The sequence below is a fragment of the Hyla sarda genome, chromosome 2 (genome assembly GCF_029499605.1).
Source record: "Hyla sarda isolate aHylSar1 chromosome 2, aHylSar1.hap1, whole genome shotgun sequence".
In the NCBI taxonomy this organism is placed as follows: domain Eukaryota; kingdom Metazoa; phylum Chordata; class Amphibia; order Anura; family Hylidae; genus Hyla; species Hyla sarda.
Window position 1 is genome coordinate 258,116,332 of NC_079190.1, and position 10,139 is coordinate 258,126,470.

Consider the following 10,139-nt stretch of genomic DNA (forward strand, 5'->3'; position numbering starts at 1 on the left):
GACATCACGACAGCGTCTTCAAGTGTGCGACTAATTGGAGAAGTGTGTACTGGAAGCGGCGACTTTCCCTGAGGTGTGAAGAACCCTGTCCATGTTGAGGATAGGAAACAGTCAACACTTCAATGTGAGGGAGATATTCCCAGAGCAACCCTCTCCTGCTATGAACAGTTCATGAGATGTACAGAGGTGGCAGCAGGGAGCACCTTGTCTATACAATGTCCTCCAGGTTATATCACAGCTGATAGGTACTGGAAGTCTTGAGAATATTACAGGAAACATATCATCAGGCTTTACCCTATATCACTGTTTGTAACACGTTATATACAGTAAGGTAAAATCAGCTTTCTCACTGTATCTGGATGCCTTCAGAGCCTGCACCATATGCTAATGAGGTGTAAATAGTAGTAACAGCGATCCAGGCTGTAGCCACGCCTACTCTGATGTGATTGACAGCCCGGGCACCAAGGATGTCACTAGTGATGAGCAGCATTGCCCATATTCGAATTCGCGATATTTCACGAATATATAGACGAATATTTGTCCTATATTCGCATATTCGTTATATTCGCATATGTGAATATTCGAGGAAGAAAACAGTGAGGGGGTGGGAAACTTTACTATTGGTTGCTAGGGATGTTGTTGATAACCTCTGACAAGTGTATTTGCATCATTCTAATTGGGCCGCAAGTAAAAAGAAGGAATATTCAAATATGCGCATATGCGGAAAAAAGCAAATATTCGCAATTTCGAATATAAATAGTGAATATATTCGCAATATTCACGATAAAAATTTGAAATGCAAATATTCGCACCCAACACTAGATGTCACGGCTCTTCTCATTCTGCTGGCAAGCCCAGAAGCCTCTTCATGGACCTACTCAAGATTTAACGCAATTTGTGTTTACATTTTTAAATGTAATTAAATAAAAATATTGGTTAATAAAAAAATTCTGGGCAATAACTTAAAATACAGCTATTGCCTGAAAGGGAGGCCTCCAAATCACCAGATTGAGGGATCAGGGCTGTCTTCTGCAAGGTGCCCAAACTCTCAGATCCTTGGTTCTCAGGACTCTCTCAGGGACCTGCACACAGGACTGGAAGTTCCCACTTGAGCAGCCATAGTAACTGCTATAGGGCCTCGGCTTTCAGAGGAGCCTGAGCCAAAATACAGTATCAAGCCCGGGTCAAATAAGAATTGAGAGGGCCGCAGGTACTACAGTGGTCCCTCAAGTTACAATATTGATTGGTTCTAGGACGACCATTGTATGTTGAGACCAGAACTCTATGGAAACCTGGTAATTAGTTCTAAAGGCACCAAAATGTCATCCAAAAATTGGAAAAAGTGAGAATTAAAGAAAAATAAGTAGATAACTAATATAGATAAAGCAAATCCTTACATATAAAAGTAAGAAAAACCTGCTGGGAGCTGTAAATCACTGTCTATGTCAGTGTTTCCCAGGGAGCCTCCAGCTGTTGCAAAACTACAATTTCCATCATGCCCGGACAGCCAAAGGCTGTCCGGGCATGATGGGAGTTGTAGTTTTGCAACAGCTGGGGGCACTCTGCTTGGGAAACACTGGTCTATGTAGAGGACAGGATCTTCTTTGGGGTCCTGTACAGTACAGGCAATGTCCTAAAAAAGTAACATGGAGTCACCCTCACCTGGTGTCCAAAGGAGCAGATAACCCTGGTACAGGTAAAGTGTACAGAATGTGTAATACCTCCCTGTACTGTAGGGGCGCTACCAGACACCAGTCAGTGCATGCACTTCAGTAATACAGGGGTTTTACCAGTAAAATGCCCATTCCGATTGGTCAGTTCTTCCGGCCATTGACATGTTTTACAGATCTGGACTGTCTGCAGCATTGTATGTTGAGTCTGGTTTCAACTTACAATGGTCCAGAAAAGACCATTGTATGTTGAGGCCATTGTAAGTCGAGGGATCACTGTATTTAAAAATTATTTTGAGCTTTTCACAAAATCAAAAAGGTTTACTGTAACATGGTAGGTCCCCGGTTTCCTAGAGCATTTAAAAAAATAAAAGTATACTCCATTTCCTTTTTATTTATGCAGGGGGTATTTTTCCTTGTAAGGGAGACTATTGAATGAAAAAATGAGCCACACAATACTTTTAATTTACAATAAGTATCTTTACTGAAGGTAAAATCACATCTCAAGAGGTTGATAACTTCTTCCTTCACACGTGGCCCGACAAACACTTCTGACTGGGTTGTGATATCCAGATTCTGCTGAACTATCAGAAACCAATCTACAAGAACTCTAGCCATTTCTGAAAGCCGCACAACACTGTCCACATAACCAAAAAAATAAGAAAAACACAACACATGGATGCAGCGATTTTTAATTTTTACACTTTTTTTTTCCTCCTCACCTTCTAATAGCCACAATAATTTCAATTTTCCACCTATAGGGCCATATGAGGGTTTGTTGTTTGCTCCAATTGTACTTGACATCACCACTCATTTTACCACAAAAATGGTTTATAAAACCCTCAAAAACTATTTCTGGGGCAAAACTGAAAAAAAAAAATTCCATTTGGTATAGGTTTTGTTTTATTTTACAACTTTTAAAAAATTCTAACTTTTTGTACATATATGGGGCTATATAAGGGCTCATTTTCTGCGACGTGATCTCTAATTTTTATTGGTACCATTTTTGGGAAGAGGGGGGGGTTAATGCTGCCGCGGGGTGAGGGGTTAACGCTACCGCTGCCATGGGGTGAGGGGTAACTTAACCCCTCACCCCATGGCAGCGGCAGCGTTAACCTCTCACCCCACGGTAGCGATAAGGCTGCCGCTGCCATGGGGTGAGGGGTTAAGTTACCCCTCACCCCATGGCAGCGGTAGCGTTAACCCCTCACCAGTGATAACGCTGCCGCGGGGTGAGGGGTTAACGCCCCGCTGTCAAGTGAGTAATGTACTTTACATACTCACCAGCTCCTCAAGTGGAGCCTTCCTCTCCCGGCGGCGCTCTTTGACTGAGGCTCAGGCCAGCGACGTCACGGTCATGTGACGTTACATTGTCACATGACAGTGAGGATCCGCGCGGCCCCGGAAGAAGAGACTCCGCTCCGATGGCACCAGGGCAGGTAAGTAAACAGATGACGCCGTGACGGCGGCTCACGGGCTCAGATCATTCCGGGACACCTCATTGTCCCGGAATGAGGGTGACCGGGACAGACTCGCGGAGCCGCGGCAAAGGAGTAAAAGAGCCGCATGCAGCTCCGGAGCCGCGGGTTGCCGACCCCTGGTCTAAGGCATTTGAAGGGGTTAATAATAGCATATCTGGTAGTCTTTAGCAGAGAAATTGTTACTTGCACCATTCAAAGTTGTCTAGGGCAGTTAATGAGTTTAACCCTTTAAATGGGCACTGTCAGATACAAAAACTTTTGATATGTTGTAAAGCATGCTAAACCAATAGGTTTTGCAATTGCTCTCATTAGAATATGTTCTGTATTTCATAATGAAAAAGCCTGTGACGTTGACCAGGTAAAATACCTGCTGGTAAGCTACATCACTAGAGACGTTTACCATAGTCAAAGGGAATTTAACCCTTGCGTGTTTAAATGCAAACAAAACATGCATGAAACATGTAGGTAAAAATCCTAATGCAGCAGCAATTCTAATGATAGAATAATATAACAATAGGGTACAAGGGATTATATAAAAGCGCTCATGTCTAAGCGGTCATTTAGACCGAAACTTCCCTGCGCTTTAGTTCTAATAATCAATTTGCCTTCCTGTTGTAACAGAGCTTTCCTCCTGTCAATCCCTCTTTTGAACTCAGTTTTCTCGAGTCCCAGAAACGACATATCCTTCACATTACAGTTGTGTTCCTTTCTTGTGTGTTCGATTAACCTCAGGGATCCTTAGTTTGTTCTTATCGAATTAACATGTTCCCCTGAATCTTATGTTAAAGGGCTTGTGCGCTGCGCTGCCCTGCCTTTCGGAGCTCCGCACGCAGCGTCCGGAAGTTCATTACTCCGAACGCTGTGTGCGGGCTTCCGTGTTCGCGGCCCCCTCAACGAAAGTCTATGGGAAGGGGGCGCGACCGCTGTCTCGCCCCCTTCCCATAGACTTTTGTAGAGGGGGCGGGCGTGACGTCACGCCCGGTGGCCGCGAACACGGAAGCCTGCACACAGCATTCGGAGTAATGAACTTCCGGACGCTGCATGCGGAGCGCCGAAAGGCAGGGCAGCGCACAACCCCTTTAAGAGCTCTTATTGTGCATCCTTTGTAAAATAGTTTGCAATTGCAAACTATAGCGTAAACTACATAGTTACTTCTAAAGCACATATTGGGGGTACTTATCAAAGGATTTATGTGTTTTTTTTAAACTTTGGCGCAATTCTTTGGCGCAGTGTCTTTTTGCGCCAAAGTTTGGTGCATTCTTTCCACTGTCATTTTTTAAACTCTCTCAAATTCACACAGTCCTGTGTGTGATTTTTACTTTGGTCAGTAAATCATAATTTCCACCAATTGATCTTTGGCGCAATTTTGCGCTTTTAGTTTTTTTTTTTGGCGCAATTCACCGCCAATAAATGTTGTACATGGAAAACACACATCGCAATGTCAGAAAATTTAAAGGCATCAAAATACATTAAAAAGGTACAGGAAAGGTAAGCACTAAAGTAACCAAAAAAATAAATAAAAAATTAAATCCATTTCACATGGTGGCTATAAAGCCCACAAAAGAAAATTACTTCCGTTGCTTGCTGATATACTGCAGGAGGGACTCCGAAATGGCTGCTCTACAGGGTAAAATACGCTGTCCTCTGTGGCGGAAAGTTCTGTGTTAAAGGCTCTGTGAACAGCTGCTTTCAACATTTGCGCCAAAATTATTAACAACGTGCACCAAATGGTGAATTTGGTGCATGTCCACAGAAAAAAAAAAAAAAGGGTAAAAAGAAACTGTCAACAGGCAAAATTGATAAATACCCCCCATTGTCTTTAAAGCACACTACCTTTCCCCCTAGACTAACATGTTTGTCTGTACAGAGGTAGGAGCACCAGTTGCAGGTTCCACACCTGTAATTCCATGGGCTCACGCTCTTTCCTAACCATGTTTCTTTCTTGGTGTCTTCTTTCAAGGAGATCTGTAGTGCTCTAAACTTTATCCCCTATCCTTCGGATTGGGGATAAGTTTTAGATCGCGAGGGGCCCAAGCACTGGGGCCCCCGGCGATCTCCTGTACGGGGCTGCGGCAATGTACAGGAAAGGGGGCGTTCAGTCTCTGCGTGAAGTGGCAGCCGGCACGCCCCTCCATGAATCCCATAGAAATACATTGAGGGCGTGCCGGCTGCCGTGTCATGCGGGTAGGGGATAAAGTTCTGAGCACTACAGATCTCCTTTAAGTTTACTTGTTACTAGTGCGTCTTTAATGTTTTTGCATTTTTTAAACGCTACTAGTGGGTCACAGTTTGCAAAATCTTTCAGATCTGTATCACTCTGTAATAGGAACCAGTTTTTCTTTATGGATTCTTTTATTTGTTCAGCCATAGGGCTGTATATAAATGGAAAACAAAAGCGGGGACTATCCTCTTTTTTGTTATTGGACTTTTGTGGGGACCCATTTTGATGCTTGATTTCTTAGTTTTATATTTTTCCGCAACAGATCCCTACTGTTTTTCCTGCTTTTCTCATTGCTTCTTTTAGGACATACATTGGGTAACCTCTTACCAATAATCTTTGTTTAATTTCTTCTGCTTGTATTAGATAATCGTATTCCCTACTATTTTTATTCTTTTTAATCTTAAAAATTGTCCTTAGGGGACTGCTGCCTTTGTGTGTTCACGATGGTAGCTACTAAAATGTAAAAGTGCATTACAGGCTGTGGGTTTAAGATATTCATGGGTTAATAACTTTTCTTCTAGTATAACTAGAACATCTAAGAATTCAAGGCTTTTTGGGCCCACTTTCCAGGTAAACCTCAGATTCATATTATTTACCGTATTAAGCTGTGTCACAAACTCAAAAGTATCTTCAGTGTCAGACCACACCATAAAAATATTGTTGACAAAACGCCGATAACAGGCAATATGCTTCAAGGCTTAACAGTACGGTGCTCCCGAGCAGCCAGGAATGCTTTTTTTTTTTACTTTACTTTATACGCGGCGATCAACTTTGATTTGCAGTGATGTCTGGTATTATCTCCGGGTCCCGGCTACTGTTAGCCACCGGGACCGACCCGATATGACGCGAGTGCAGGTACGCCCTGCATCCTTAATGACCAAGGACCTACCGGTACATCCCGAGTCCTTTCCCTTTCTATAATGCGGGGCCACGGCGTGTCATAGCGGGTTGGGCCCAGCCTCTAAGAATGGCCAGGACCCATTGATCGCGGTGCCATGCGCTATTAACCCTTTAGATGCGGCGTTCAAAGTTGAACGTTGCGTCTAAAGTGAAAGTAAATCACTGCCGGTTAGCTCAGGGGGCTGTTTGGGATGTCCGCGGCGAAATCGCAGCATCGCGAACAGCTGTTAGACACAGGGAGGGTCTCCTACCTTGCCTCCTGGTGTCCGATCGCCGAATGACTGCTCATGCCTGAGATCCAGGCATGAGCAGTCAAGCGGCAGAATCATTGATCACTGGTTTCCTATGAGAAACCAGTGATCAATGTAAAAGATCAGTGTGTGCAGTGTTATAGCCCCCTATGGGAATAAAGATCAAAAAGTGAATAAAGATCATTTAACCCCTTCCCTAATAAAAGTTTGAATCACCCCCCTTTTCCCATAAAAAAAAAAAACAGTGTAAATAAAAATGAACATATGTGGTCTCGCCACGTGCGGAAGTGTCCGAATTGTAAAAATATAAATTTAATTAAACCGCACAGTCAATGGTGTACGTGCAAAAAAATTCCAAAGTCCAAAATAGTGTATTTTTGGTCACTTTTTAGATCATGAAAAAATGAATAAAAAGCAAACAACAAGTTTGATAAATACAAAAATGGTACCGCTAAAGACTTCAGATCACGGCGCAAAAAATGAACCCTCATACTGCCCCATATGCGGAAAAATAAAGTTATAGGGGTCAGAAGATGACAATTTAACGTATACGTTTTCCTGCATGTAGTTATGATTTTTTTCAGAAGTACGACAAAATCAAACCTATATAAGTAGGGTATCATTTTAATCGTATGGACCTACAGAATAAAGAGTGTGTCATTTTTACCGAAAAATTTACTATGTAGAAACAGAAGCCCCCAAAAGAAACCAAATGGCGTTTTTTTTTTTTTTCTTCAATTTTGTCTCTATTTTTTTTTCCCGTTCCGCCGTTGATTTTTGGGTAAAATGACCGATGTCATTACAAAAGTAGAATTGGTGGCGCAAAAAATAAGCCATCATATGGATTTTTAGGTGCAAAATTGAAAGAGTTATGACTTTAAGGTAAGGAGAAAAAAAGGAAAGTGAAAAAAACCCTGGTCCTTAAGGGGTTAAGGCAAGTCAACATCCTTGGTACTCTAGAACTGTAAAAAAAAAAAAAAGTTAAAACTAAAACTAGTTAGTCCAGGTAAGGCAAATGATAATGTCCAAATTCCTGGTTGTTTAGTGCAGTGATAGGGTCATTATTCCCTAACTGGGGTCCAATGTATGGTTTACATCTTAAGGCTTCCTATTCTTTTGATATACTGATCAAAGATAAGTACTAATGGTGGAGAGTCGGGGACCGGACCGGGATGCCTGCTGAAATCATTCAGCAGACATCCTGTGACATCGCCGAGAGGGGTCCCGAGACCCCCCACATCGGCGATCAAATCGCTGGTCAATTCAGACTAGCGATTTGCAGCGATTCTGGGTCTCCGGTGACTGGGAAAATAAGGGAGATTGGGGCTGTCTGACACAGCCCTGGTCCCCCTGAAGGGATAGGAGTGAGCTGGCAGGGGTGCCACTCCTATCCCTGGGATTGATCGGTCAGAAGTGACCAACCAATCGCAGAATGGGGGGAGGGGGTTAAAGTTCAGTTCCCCTGTTCTGCACCCGATCCAGTTCAAGGCGGCAGCGGGGATCCTGATGTCATGGCGATGGCGGCGCAGAACTTCAGCGGCGGCGATCTGGGCAAGTGGCCTGGAGGTCCACAGTTTAGAGTCTAAGCTGTGGCCCTTCAGATCTTGCAAAATTACAAATCCCAGCATGCCCAGACAGCAAATGGCTGTGGGGGCGTGCTGGGATATGTAGTTTTGAAACATCTGGATGGCCACAGTTTGGAGATCACTGTGCAGTGGTCTCTTAACTGTGGCGCTCCAGATGTTGCATAACTACAACTCCAAACAGGGTGCCTCCAGCTGTTGCAAAACTCCCAGCATGCCTGGACAGTCAATGGCAATCTGGCAATACTGGGAGTTGGAGGCTCCTTTTTGGAAACACTGCTGTACAAGACATCTTTAATTCTTATGGGTGGGGGGGGGGACGACTGTGTAAGGGTATGTGTATATGTAGTACTTTACTCTTTATTTTGCGTTTGTGCAGTGTAGTGTTTTTAGGGTTTGGAGTTTGAGCTGCGGTGGAATATTTGCCGCAGCTCAAACTTGCAGCAGAAAACTCACTTTAAACCCCCACCCGTGTGAATGTACCCTGGTCATTTGGAGGGGGGGGGGGGGGGGGATGCACAAACCTCTCCATCTGTTGCAAAACTACAACCCTCAGCATGCACTTACAGACTGTGCATGCTGGGAGTTGTAGTTTTGCCACAGCTGGAGGCACACTGGTGAGGAAACACCGAGTTGGCTAACGGACAAACTCAGTGCTTCCCCACCTGTGTGCCTCCAGCTGTTACAAAACTACAACTCCCAGCATACACAGTCTGCCAGTGCATGCTGAGAGTTTTAGTTTGACAAACTTTCATTAAAGTTGGATGTGAAAATGAAAAATGTGATTTTTTTTTTTCACTAAAATGTTGGTGTTATCCCAAATATTTCATTTTCAAAAGGGGTAATAGGAGAAAAAGCCCCCCAAATTTTGTAACCCCATTTCGTCTGAGGATGGAAATACCCCATATGTGGATGTAAAGTGCTCTTCAGGTGAACTACAGGGCTCAGAAGAGAAGGAGCGCCATTGGGCTTTTGGAGAGAGAATTTGCTGGAATTGAAGGCCATGTGCGTTTACAAAGCCCCCATGGTGCCAAAACAGTGCCCCCCCCCCCCCATTTGACCCCATTTTGGAAACTACACCCCTCACGGAATGTAAAAAGGGGTACAGTGAGCATTTACGCCCCACAGGTGTCTGACAGATTTTTTGAACAGTGATCCATGAAAAGAAAAATGTAATTTTTCATTGGCACAGCCCACTGTTCCAAAGATCTGTCAAACGCCAGTGGGGTGTAAATGCTCACCGCACCCCTTATTACATTCCATGAGGGGTGTAGTTTCTGAAAAAGTCACATGTGGGGGGGGGGGGGTCCACTGTTATGGCACCATGGGGGCTTTGTAAACGCACATGGCCCACGATTTCTATTCCATCCAAATTCTCTGTAGTGCACCAGCAGAGCACTTTATGTCCACATATGTGGTATTTCCTTACTCGGGAGAGATTGGGCTTCAAATTTTGGGGTCCATTTTCTCCTATTACCCCTTGTGAAAATGACAAATTTGGAGTAACACCATTTTAGTGTTAAAAATCTATTTTTTTTTTTCATTTCAACGTCCAACATCAACGCAAACCTGTCAAACTCCTGTGAGGTGTTAAGGCTCACTTTACTCCCTGTTACTTTTCTTGAGGGATGTAGTTTCCCAAATAGTGTGCCATGTGTTTTTTTTTTTTTTTTTTTTGTGCATTTCTGGCATCATGGGGGCTTCCTAAGTGCAAAAAAAAAAAACATTTCAGCAAAATTCGCCCTCCAAAATCCCACAGTTGCCCTTTCCCTCTTGAGCCATGTTGCGTGCCTGAAGAGCACTTTACATCAACATATGAGGTATTTCCTTACTCGAGAGAAATTGGGCTACAAATTTTGTGGGCTTTTTCATCTTATAACCCTTGTAAAAATGAAAAAAAAAATTGGGCTACATGAACATGTTAGTGTACAAAAAAAAAAAAAAAATAGAGATTTTTATTTTTCTCCTTCACTTTGCTGCTATTCCTGTGAAACACCTAAAGGGTTAACCTCTTCAGGACACAGGGCGTATGG